A 10,089-nucleotide genomic window follows, 5' to 3' on the forward strand; every position below is an offset into this window, starting at 1 on the left:
CTTTGAATGCGCAAGACCGTTATAAATTACTTTTAATACTATTTTCGAGCAAAATAGTTTTATGAGTTACATTTTACGAATAACCAACATCATGTGTTATTTCAAGGAGCGAATATGTTCTTTCCAATTTAATTTGAAATCAATTACAATACCCAAGTATTTGAATTTCATCACTGACTCAATTTAAGCAACTATCGGAACATAAGCTATGAGAATAAAAATTAAGTTCACCACATTTATGAATAGGTAAGCAAAATTGCTTACAGTTATGGGCATGAAAGCAAAGGTTATAATCAAAAAGACTGTTACCAGAAAGTTTAAAAGTTACTAACTTAGTTTTCTCGCTTATAATTAGATTATGAGCAGCAAACCATGTCCTAGGATTTCTAAATCTTCTTCAATTTTGGCCACACATTCAAAAGTATTATTAAATTGATAGGTGTATGCTATATCATCTGCAAAGGCAGTTGGGGAACCATTTAATTTAAGATTGAAAAGAGAATCTATATAAATTAAGAAAAATAATGGACCGAGATCAGAGCCTTGTGGGACTCCATTTTTTAAAGGAGGTGAATTGCTAAAAGTTCCATTCACATTTACTTTTTGTTCTCTTTCCTTTAAGTAGGATTGAAGCCATTTAAGTATAACACCTCGAAAACCAGCATTATACAGTTTGTTTAACAGAACGTCGTGGTCAACCATGTCAAAGGCCTTAGTCATATCAACGAAAAGAGCCAAGAGCAACAAAAGAGTTTTGTTGCAATTTAAACTGTTATATAATTGAGTACACGGCCTTAAAATAGCGTCTTCGGTAGACATTCCCGATCGAAATCCAAATTGATTATCGCTTAAAAATTTATTTTTGTCTGTAGTCGCAAACATTCTTTCTATTACCTTTTTTGAAAAGAGGCACAAGTTCAGCACACTTAAGGCGTTTGGGAAAACAACCATTTTCAACACTTGCGTTAAACAGATAACTCAATATATCGACCACATACAAGGCAATTTTTTTAAGTAAGATACTAGAAATACCATCAGTAGTACACGAATTTTTATTTTTCAAAGATAAAATAGCCATGTAGACTTCACGCGAAGATATAGAATTGAAAACAAAACTATTTGATTGTAAGATATCAGAAGTTATATTTGAAAATATTGAACAATCACAACTTGAGCAAGGATCAACTGAAGGTTTGAGTTTATCTGAAATTCCGGTGAAATATTCATTAAATATATTGGAAATAGAGTTTAAGTAACTAATGGAAACATCATTAATTTGCAAGTTATCTATTTCGACTAACTGCGAATCCTTACCTAAAATATTATCTACTACCTTCCATTCTTCTCTTATATTTCCATTTGCTTTTTCGAAAAAACTCGTATAATAATTGTTACGCGTTTCTTCTCTCTTATGTTTGATTGTTTTACATAAAGAGACATAATAATTTTAAAGATTTCTGTTTTGGGGATGTTTTTTGTACTTAAAACTTAAAGTATTTTTCTTAGAAATCTGCTTAAGTAAATTGTTTGTCATCCAAGGCTTTAAATGCTTATGGCTTTGTGAACTTAGACTATAAACTAAATAATCAAAGGCCTTAGATGGGTTACTTTCCAAATAAACTGGCTCCCAAAATTCTTATTTTAAAAGTTCCAAAAATAAAGAGTAATCAATGCATTTTTTATTTCTTCTGAGTGCTTTTCTACTACTCCCTGAAGTGGAATCCAAAGCGTTATTAAGACCAACCATGTGATGGTCTGTTAACCTAAAATCATAAACCTTACCATAAGAAATTTTACTATGTTTTGTATTAAATCTGGCGAGTATGTGATCGATACAAGTACTCGAAGATTCTGTCACAAGGGTTGGCTCGTTTATATAACTCTTAAGACCATTTGCTGCCAAGAGAAATAAGTAATTTTCTGTGTCTTTATCTATTTCAATTAATATATCAATGTTAATATCACCTATTAAAATCAAATTTTTTGCCTTAATTATACCAAGAATATTGCTTAATTCTTCAATAAAAATACTTTTACAACTTTAACACATCTGCACTAGAAAATACGATTTTAGAGCACTCGCATACAAAACCATCTCTTTAGTTTGAGACATTAATTACACTGGTCAACAAGATTTTCTCCCTGGCAATAAAATTACACTTTTCTCATGGGATCTGATGGTCCTTATTCAAATCCGAGTTCAAAAGTAATGTCTCACGTCAGGTTTTTGGCGATATTACTTTTTTAAATTCCGAATATCAATTATATAAGGTTTCTTGAGGCTATCTAAATTTATGAAGTAGTATTTTTTTCCATAAAAACCGTGGTAGTTTTCCAATTATTAATCCTTTCCTTAAATATTCAATTGAAATATTTAAATTGTTTCTTATTATTCCTATAGATAAAAGGGTAAGACGGTTTCAAAGTAAGTTTTGTTTTTGTTACGAAACTGTTGTCTACGCAATTCTATCAAGTGTTTATGATGTTGACAATGGGTATTTTTAAAACTCAAGCAAATTGTTAAAATGAAACATTGGTTTTATTGACCGTTGCCGAATTGGCACCATAGTGCACTTTTGGTATTTGTTAAGTTAAATTTTACTGTCATACTTAAACGCTTGATGACACTCAAGGAAAATGCAGTGTCAAAAATAATAATCGATTCAGTTTTCTCAGGATTTAAAAACATTTTGAATACAAATTGGAGACATGAGAAATTTAGTCCACCGGTGGACCATATTTCTTCGTCGATATTAACTATCGTCCAATGTCTCGAATTTTAAGATATGGACATGGACAACATGGGGTTTCAACAGGATGGTGCCATAGCCACACAAAACTCTTTAGAGTGAATTTATTGAACAGAAAGTTTGATTAGCAAGTTGTCTCAAAAATTACAGAATTGTTTTGTAACATTCGCCGCTTTTGTGGTTTTTGAGTTAGGAATGCAGTATATGATAATTTTGTATGCTCTATCTTAATCTGTAGTTCGAGTTTGGAACATTTTGTGAGAGCTGTTGTGTTCCATATGCATTTATCGAAACAAATATTTGAGGATTGGTTTGATGCACCTATGCAGTTGCTCTTGGGTTGCCAAAGCACAACTAAACCTGAAAGACTATCAAATGCTCGTGAGAATAAAAACAGTTTACCAAGAACATATAAAAGAGAAAAAAAGCTTTTTGTAAGCCGACCGTGATTTAGATAGAGCAATTTGGATCAAAGAAAATGTATGACTTGCTATGATCTGCAAAGCGTATTCAACTTGACAAGGTGAAATGAATTTACATTTTATTAGGAAGCTGAATATGTTCAATCTTACTACAACGGTCACCATCTCTGGAATAAAAAGATTCAACTATTGCGTTGTTGGGACAAAAGCTCATAGCGGTCGACATTGCAAGTGAGTTCGGATACAAGTCTAAAAAGTTGACTTTTAAGTAAAGGGTGTCCCAAAATTAACGCAAGATTTGAATTTGCCGCCATTTGTGCAATGAAGTGTTGGCAACCCTGAAAAAAAGCAATTTGACAGCTAACAATATAGGGTTATTAAAAATGGAGCGTTACACGATAGAACAACGTGTCTTTATTATTAAAGAATATTTCAAAAATAGTGAAAGCTTGGCGGCTGCAGTTCGAAAATTTCATACAAAATATGGTCGGAATAGTGTTTTAACTTCGTCAACTGTGAAGAGATTAATTGATAAATTCATGGAGACTGGATCCGTTGGAGACGCCAAACACACTGGTCGTCCAAAAACAAGCCGTTCAAATGTGAATGTCGAAGCAGTGCGTGAGAGTGTTGCTGACAATACAGGAACCTCAATTCTACGTCGTGGACAAGAATTGCAAATTTCAAGAACCTCTCTACAGCTTATACTCACCAAAGATCTGTGTCCTCATGCTTACAAAATTTAATTAACACAACAATTGAAACCTAATGACATGGACAGAGAAGAGAGTTCGTTGAATGGATTATTGAACATCAACAAATGGACCCTGATTTTTGGAGCAAAATCATCCTAAGTGATGAAGCACATTTTCATCTTGATGGCTTTGTCAATCGCACATATGATTGTCGAAAAACAAATGCATCCACAACGCGTGACTGTATGGTGTGGATTTTGGGCTGGAGGCATAATTGGGCCATATTTTTTTGAAAATGATGCTGGTCAAGCAGTGACTGTTACTGGTGCTCGATATCGCGACATGATTACACAGTTCTTTCTGCCAAAATTGGATGATATTAATGTGTCCAATATGTGGTTTCAACAAGACGGTGCCACATACATACAGCCCGTGAAACAATTCAATTACTGCATGAGACATTTCCAGGTCGTGTACTCTCTCGTTTCGGTGATTAAAATTGGCCTCCTAGATCGTGTGATTTAACACCATAAGACTTCTTTTTATTAGGTTATTTGAAATCACAAGTCTATGTCAACAAGCCCACAACCACCCGTGCATTAAAGGAGGAGATTCAACGCTGCATCAACGAAATTCATCCACATTTATGAAGAATATGGTCATGGAAAATTTCAACAAAGGAGTGAGCATGTGCATGCAAAGCCGTGGAGGCCATTTGTCCGATGTGTTATTCCATACGTAACCCTATCCTATGTACTTTACGAGTCAATAAAAATATAACTATCAAAAGACTAAAGACGGCGTTTTCTATTTAATTCAAATCTTGCGTTAATTTTGGGACACCCTTTATAATAATGTATCTTCTTAACGCTGCAAAAGACTTCGAAAATACGTATGTGAACTTGATTCTCAGACCGACTTCAGAAACAAAATGTTTTCAAAGCTTTGGTATACTCAAGAAGTCAAACCTTTAAATTCGTTTTTCTCGAAATGATACTAATGGCATATAGGACAAAACGGATAAAACAATTCTCGGGCAAAACATTTGCAACTGTTAATGGAAGTAAGCATTTTAAAAAAAGTGTATTCAAAAACATGTGTATGTGTATGTATTTATTGTTAAAATAAACTTAACGTTTAATTGCATCAAGTAACTTCAAATTCAACAGCGACAAAACAATTGCAAACTTTAAATTGAAATATATAAAAATTATAAAAAACTTAACGTTTAATTGCATCAAGTAACTTCAAATTCAACCACGACAAAACAATTCAAAAATCAAATGGGGTGGCGCAACAGTCCGTTGTGAACCAGGGCCTAGTGACTTACAACTCTCAACCATTCCTGTGTGCGAGTAATGTTGTCAGGAATGGAGGGGACCTACAATTTTATGCCGAATCCGAACGGCTAGTTTGAGAAAGCACTTTTTCATGACAAGAATTACTCTTGAAGGATTTGTCAATTCCTCGCAAGAGGCAGTACCCGCGAAATTATTTTTTTTTTAAATTAAGCTGTCACAGGCAGGGATTGAACCCAAGACCCCTTGCATGACAGTCCAACGCACTAACCATCATGGCACGGGTACTACTCGACAAAACAATTGCAAACTTTAAATTGAAATATATAAAAATTATAAAATAATCAATATTTAGTAGCAAATCCTTTCTTTTCGACTGGCTTACACCTTTTTGGCATAGTTTCAACTAAATTTTGAATGATTTTTGATGGATATGTACACTTTTGAAAAAATCGTCCAAGTTTCTAACATTTTCCCGATTCATTTTCCGTTTTACGATTTCTCAAAGATTCTCAATGGAGTTCAAGCCTGATAACTGTGGTGGCCAATTCATAATAGTGATCTTATAGTCACTAGGCCATATTTTAACTATAGTCTTGACGTGTGCTTTGGGTCCTTGTCCTGCTGGCAAACCCAACGGAATGACATTTCCTATATATTATAATAATTTAATATTTATGTACACATGTTGGGCCATTTATGCAATGCAATGGGTCTAAACCAGCAGCGGAAAAACAACCCCACACCATTACATTCCCACCGCCATGCTTAGGAGTTTTTAAACAATAAAGTGACTGTAATCTCTTGCCACGTGGTCTTCTTACGTAATATATTCCATCAATTTCCATTATATAAAATTTCGACTCGTTACTGAAAAGGACTCGACTCCATTTCTGCTTGTCGCAATAATAATAATATTACATACGATTGTTATGTTTCTGAATAAAATTCTAATTTTTTCAAGAAAATACTTTCGTTTTTTCATTTCTAGTTTCGTATGCTCGTCAAAAAGTTAAATCAAAAATAAATAAATTTATTTTACAAATGAAAATCCATACTAGATTTTTTATATTGAAATTATTTAGGTCTTTTTATTTTATATGTAACTTCCCATATGATCTTATTGTAACTGAAAATTTTGACATTTCTTGACGTTTCAATGTTCATAGAATTTAAATCAAAGGTTTTTAGGGAGATGTCTATGTGTGCGTGTGTACGTACGTCCGTATGTCCTTACTTTCGTCGTTTTTTTTGTCGTTCATATTTCAAGAACCAAAAGAGATATCGACTTCAAATAAATTGTTTTTTTAGATAATAAAGTAGAAAGATAATAGAAAGAAAAAACTTTCAAATAATTTGAGTTTTTTTAGTACAGCAATTTGGGAAAATGAACATTTGGGGTGACCCCAAATATCTCACGAACCAATAAAGCTGATGACTTCAATGAAAGAATTATTTTCTACTTCGAATATTTTTAAAACAAGAATTGATAATAATTATGAGAAGGCAAAATTTTTAGAAAAATCGGAATGACCGTTTAAAAAAAATAAAAACCTTAAAATTGATTTTCTTCTTAAATATCTCAGGAATAAATAATTTTGCTACCATGCAAAATGAAGTCATTTAAAACAAAACATTTACCATTATTTGCATTTTTTTATGAAAATACAAACCTTTTTAAAAAATACTACTAAAATTTGGTAAAAATATCAGGAATATCTCGAAAAATAATCTCTTCATTTGATAAACGGTTTAATTTGTAAAGCTAATAAGAACCTGAAACAAAAAAATATAAAATGGTTTAAAAAAATATATTATGAGTTAAATATCTTGAGATCAAAAGAAGATACTGACTTCCAAATTATTTTATGCCATACAAATATTGTTGTTAAAATTTTGTAATATTTAAAATCATTGATTTCCTATAAAAATATATTGATGTAACTCCCGAATATACGTATCCTTACATGAAACAGCTTATTTTACTTTCTCTTAATAATAAAATTAATTTGTTACAAAAAACACTATTTGAACAATTTTAGCTGCTAACAATGGGAAGTATCAGTGTGAGCCGCACCACAACCTCTTTTCTAACTTCTCATAGGAATTTATTGTAATCGCTCCGATTTGTCAATTTTAACATTTGGACATCTCTAGACTTTTCAAGGGCTTAAATGAAAGATTTTTAAAAAGTTGTCTATGCGTGCGTGTGTACGTACGGTCGTACGTCCTACGTTCGGGAAGCTTTTTTCGTCGTCAATATCTCAAGAACCATTATATTAGATGTCGACTTCAAATAATCTTTGTTATTCAGATAATAGTAAAGGATGGAAGATGAGAAGATTCCGAATATAATAAATATTTTTGGAAAACAATCCAATTAACAGTTTTTTTTTTAAATAATTCATCCTGCAAAATAATTGTATGCAACAAAGAATAACGTTTTTGACATCTGGTTGTGAAAAAAATCGAATTGACAGTTTCTTACAAAAAATAAAAACCTTAATGAAGTTTCAAAAGCATTTGATAGAGTTTAGCTTCAAGCTATCTTATCGAAAATGCGTGCTTTCGGTTTTTATGAATCCCTGCTTCATTGAATTAGTAAATACCTTTCGGATCTTCAATACAAGTAGTATTTAATGGATTAAAGTCTGAAAACCTCAAAATAAATGCTGGTGTGCCCAGGGCTCTGTTCTACGAGTATCTTCAACACTCTTTCTTATTTTTATTAATGATCTCCTGCCTGCAACTTCTTATCCAATACATTGTTTCGCGGACGATAGTACTCTTAGCTTTTCATATTCGTTTCATATTCAGACTCTCTTCTTCGGATGTGGAACTGCAACGACAAAATATAATTAGCTCATTAAATTCCGACCTTAAACAGCATTGTACAATGGGGAATAAGAAACCGCGTGGAATTTAATGCTTCGAAAACCCAATGCTATATTGCATCGGTAAAGCGAGATATACCCCCTTTGCTATTATCCATGGATAGCACTTGCATCAATGAGACCGACCACCTATTGTGGAACGATCACATAAGGTGTTTGGGTTTCATGCGATGCAAGAAATAGTTCACCCCTTCTGATCTGGCTGCTATCAACAAGGCTTATATACACCAAAGCTTGAGTATAACTCCCATATCTGGGCTGGTGTTCCTGCAACTTACTTAAACTCCTTTGGATAGTATTGAACGCAGAGCATTTGAATTGATAGGTGATAATATCATCATAAGTTTGTTTACTTTACTTACACATCTTCGTAAAGTTTCTTGTCTGATCCTTTTTTAGCGTTATTTTAACGGTTTATGCTCTTGTGAAATAGCCAGCTGCATTCCTCCCCCCCCTTAAACAGTTCAACCGTAATACTCACGCATCTAGGAATGCTCATCAGTATACCCTCGAGTCCAACTTCGGCCATAGTGTCAAATACAGAGATTCGTTCTTTAGCCGTACTACACGAAAGTTGAATGCCTTACCACACTCGGTTTTTCCAAGTCATTGTAATATTCAGAAATTCAAAACCAATGCGCACCGATATTTCCTTTAAAACCGCTTATTATTAAAAAAAAACAAAAAACCTTAATAAAACTTGGTAAAAATGTACACTCGGCTCAAATATCTTTTCAAACCCTAAAAATATTGGTTTAAAACTAATTTTATCTCAAGGAAAATATTTTGTTTTCAACATTCAGTGAATTTTGTACGAGTATATACATAAATCCAAAAGCCAGTTTTTTCATCATAAAATAAAATCTACACAAAATTGTTAAAAATTGATGTTCGGTTCTCAAAATCTCGTAAAAAATAGATATTGACTTCAAATTAATTTCATTCATCCAATTTGTACTAGTTTACATACGAAATAAAACCTTTTAAGAAATGCTACTAAAACTTGAAAAAATTGGGTTTCGACTACAAATCTCATTAAACAGAATAGATTTTGAAATCAAATTTTTTTAGAATACGCAAAATGCTGATGGTAATTAATTTTTAGAATAATTCAACTGACAACTTTTTTACAAGACACGAAAACCTTCAAATCTTTTAAAGCTGTTTTATCAGTGTGGGTCGCATCCCAGCCTCTTTCTTTTAAATTTTTGTATTCACATACGGAGGTCAAGGTTTCCAAACAACCATTAAACGACTTTTCTTCCCAAACTAAACAAAAACTCTTTTTATTGCAGCAATTTGTTACAGACTGATTGTTTAAGTACAAATAATATATCTCAAGAATTGTCTGGTACTAAGTGCCTCTGGTCTCCTGTCTGATCGTTAATGTTGTTGAATGGAATTGTTTTGCTTTATATTTCCTCACTACGTTATAAAATGATTCCCATGGACTTTGCACAAAATGCTGATTTCCATAACAACCACCTGTAGCTGTAGCCGCACCACCATCATCATCAACAGGTAGGTAAATAAATCCAAATTTAGCCGACATCTTCAGATCAGATAGGTTAGGTACCTCGTTTTGTTGTGCTCAACTTCTTTACACTCACCGCCTCGACTGTCCGCCACGCCATCCGGACCGTCTTCTCTTTGAAGATTGTTGTTACTATTTTTGCCTTTTCGCCCACCGATGATTGTTAACAAGTTGCTGATGATGATGATGATGATGGGTAATGTGATGACGGTTCTTTTACGTCTTGTTGTTCTTATCGCTTTCTTCTCTGCACACAAACAACACACCTTGCTGTTTGAATTTGGTCATCTATGTACGTTTGGTTGGACCGCGACTGCGACTGGGAGTGCGACTGTTGCCGTTGTTGATATTGCGGTGTTGTAGTTCTTCTTCTTTTTCTTAAATCTTATAGGTACGAGGTAAGCCCGAGACAGAGACTGACAAGTCTTTTACTGCTTCTTCTTCGTGGTTCATGCCACGACCACGACCAAGACTAAGACCATGAGTACAACTTACA

Source organism: Eupeodes corollae, chromosome 2 (genome assembly GCF_945859685.1).
Source record: "Eupeodes corollae chromosome 2, idEupCoro1.1, whole genome shotgun sequence".
Classification (NCBI taxonomy): Eukaryota; Metazoa; Arthropoda; class Insecta; order Diptera; family Syrphidae; genus Eupeodes; species Eupeodes corollae.